A 3,195-nucleotide genomic window follows, 5' to 3' on the forward strand; every position below is an offset into this window, starting at 1 on the left:
CAGGATGGTTTGTGCTAGTGATATAGTAAGTCAGAAGGATAGGGGAGCTTGGGGGGACCTATTTATATTTAATCAATGTTTACTTCTATTTTCATTTATTTTATCATAAGATTGAGAATATCATTTATAGTATACATTTTTCATTTCAAATTTACTTTGACGGGTGTTAAAAATTGAGGATAAAATTTTTTTGCCACTATCTAACAAATTATGTCAGCAAAATTTACTGAAAAGACATACAGTAAAATACAATTTTATGACATCTTTATTAAGTTGGGATTACTCTGTAAACTAGTGAGCATTTCTGGTCTAAGGGATCTATTATTAGTCAATTTGCTTTTTCAGTATCCCATGTCAGTATCCCTTAGAAAAAGTTCTGTAGTTTTACAGTATGTTTCAAAGAGGTAATTCTCATTATTTTTTCTCTAAGCTTTGTGGCTACTCTGTCTTTTTTTATTTTTACAAATTAGACTTAGAAACAATTAGATAAGCCCTTTCCCATCATATTTATCTTCACTGAACTTGGCCTTCATTTGGGATTGTTGTTCTATATCTCATCAGTTTCCTGGCTAGGTGTTAACAAATATTTTTATAATTTCATTGTTTACTGATATAATTTGTGTGTATTATCATACATAAACCCAGGTGAAATGTCTTCATTCTAGGATTTATTTCATGACATTAATCAGCAACTACTCCACTGCTCCAGTCTCTGAATTCCTCCTCATTTGCTTCCCTAACTACCAGAGTTGGCAGCTCTGGTTCTCTCTGCCCCTCAGCCTCCTCTTCTTCCTGGCCATGGGAGCCAACACCACCCTCCTGATCACCATCCGGCTGGAAGTCTCTCTGCATGAGCCCATGTACTATCTGCTCAGCCTCCTCTCTCTGCTGGACATCATGCTCTGCCTCACTGTCATCCCCAAGGTCCTGGCCATCTTCTGGTTAAATCTCAGGTCCATCAATTTTCTCTGCACGCTTTGGTCAGATGTTCATTATGAACAGTTTTCTCCCTATGGAGTCTTGCACATTCATGATCATGGCCTATGACCACTATGTGGCCATCTGCCACCCATTACAATATCCATCCATCATCGCTAACCAATTTATGGCCAAGGCTAGTGTTTTTATCATGGCTCAGAATGCATTGCTGCTCTCACTGGTCCCCAGTACCCATTCTTTTTGCCCAGTTCTTTTATTGTGGAAAAATGTCATTGAGAACTGTATCTGTGCCAACTTGTCTATGTCTAGGCTTTCCTGTGACAATTTTAACTTGAAAAAAATCTACCAATTTGTGGCCAGTTGGACCTTACTGGGCTCAGATTTCATTCTTATTTTTATTTTTTTATTTATTTTATTTATTTTATTTTTATTTATTCATTTTTAGAGAGGGGAGAGAGAGAGACAGAGAAGGAGAGAGAGGAGAGAGAGACAGAGAGAGAGCGAGAAGGGGGGAGGAGCTGGAAGCATCAACTCCCATATGTGCCTTGACCAGGCAAGCCCAGGGTTTCGAACCGGTGACCTCAGCATTTCCAGGTCAATGCTTTATCTACTGTGCCACCACAGGTCAGGCTCATTCTTATTTTTCTATCCTATATTTTCATTCTAAGAGCTGTGCTGAGATTCAAGGCTGAAGGGGCTGCAGTCAGAGCTCTATGCATGTTCAGCTCCCATTTCATCCTCATCTTCTTCTTCTTCAGCACATCCTGCTGTTTGGGTTGTTGACAGATATGTCTAGGAAGGGGACACCCTGATCCAGCTCAGTGTCCTTCATCACCTTATACCCCTTGCTTTGCGTACTATTGTATATGGGTTTCAGACCAAAGAGTTAAAGTAGGGATTTCAGAAGTTGCTACAGAGGAGACTTTAACTACACAGAAGAGACTCTATAGAAACACCAATTACTACTTAATCTGTTTCTATTTTAGCATTTATAATTTTAGATAATCAAATAATGCTGGGATACTGAATATTTCCTACCTACTTTCTGTTCCTCTTGTATCAAGAATTACTATAGATCTCTCGGTACCCAACGAAAGTTCATTTTCCTAGTTCAGGAAATTTCCATTCTTAGGTACCTAACTTTGGGTCTAGATATTTGTAAATTTTGATAATTTAACATCATAACAATTCTGTTGGGTGGGGAATAGTATTCTACTTTATAAATTAGAAAACTAAAATTTATGGAGAAATATTAACAAAAGATCAATCTGGTGAGTATTGGGTGTCAATTGAAGTGAAGATCTATTGGACAGCAGAGCACTTTCTATGACACAGAGCTCCTTCCTCAAGTCTGGGTGAAGCTCTAGCTCTGCTCTTCAGGGCACAGTCTCTGTTATTTTTGTAAACCTGTTGCTATCAATAGTCATCTTTTCTCAAGACCCACCCTCTTCAGAGTCAGGAAAAACTAAACAGAGGCACAGAACTCAGAGAAATCCCTACCTTTTTCTGATCATGACTGTTTGAGCTTCTTTTACAAATAATAATATTCATACTAATACAAATCTATGCCCAGCAAGAACCACACTCACTCAAACTTTTTATAGTAAAACCAGGATGCTGAGGACCCAAGTGGAGGTACAGGTGAGTAATGAGAAGACCAGTAATGTGAGAAGCAATCAAACTGACTGTGGTAGTACAGGGTACATTCTGTTTACTCAAAACCATACCCCACAAGGTCTAGAGCTGCATTCAAGTGCCTCAAATGAGGGAAGGATAAGTATGCCATATGGTTGAATTTCTGGGTGTTACAATCTAGTAAACATGGTGAGGAAACATATTATTGTAAAGGGTATATAGTAATGTCATTATTTGTATTGGCATGTCAATGAAAGAATGTCTAAATCTATAAAAAAATTTTATAAGAGTTTGAGCCAAAATTTTGAGGACATGGCCAGAAGCAAGGGATTGGAAAATTTTTCAAGGGATTGGAAAAATTCTCCAAAGAATGACATTTTTGCAGTTCATTTTATACATGTAGAATCAAATAAGATGTAAGGAAGGCACAGGAAATCTATTTCCTGTGCCGAACTTGATTATTGTTTGAATGTGTGAGAGGGAGAGAAAGATGACTGCATTTTCATGCTGACACTTCTGTGGGTTTTGTTACCTGCAGTTTTTGATAATACAAGAAATTTTGGTATAAGGTTCTCTTCTGATGGCTGAAGATTGAGATTGGGTTTCCCAGAGCTAAACATA

General features: G+C 37.9%; 1 pseudogene; it reads left to right on the forward strand.

The window, feature by feature from the left end:
• Positions 1-798: 798 nt before the first annotated feature.
• LOC136388004 (olfactory receptor 56A1-like) lies at positions 799-1,834 on the forward strand (annotated as a pseudogene).
• The last annotated feature ends 1,361 nt before the right edge of the window (positions 1,835-3,195 follow it).

The sequence above is a fragment of the Saccopteryx leptura genome, chromosome 1 (assembly GCF_036850995.1).
Source record: "Saccopteryx leptura isolate mSacLep1 chromosome 1, mSacLep1_pri_phased_curated, whole genome shotgun sequence".
Taxonomy (NCBI): domain Eukaryota; kingdom Metazoa; phylum Chordata; class Mammalia; order Chiroptera; family Emballonuridae; genus Saccopteryx; species Saccopteryx leptura.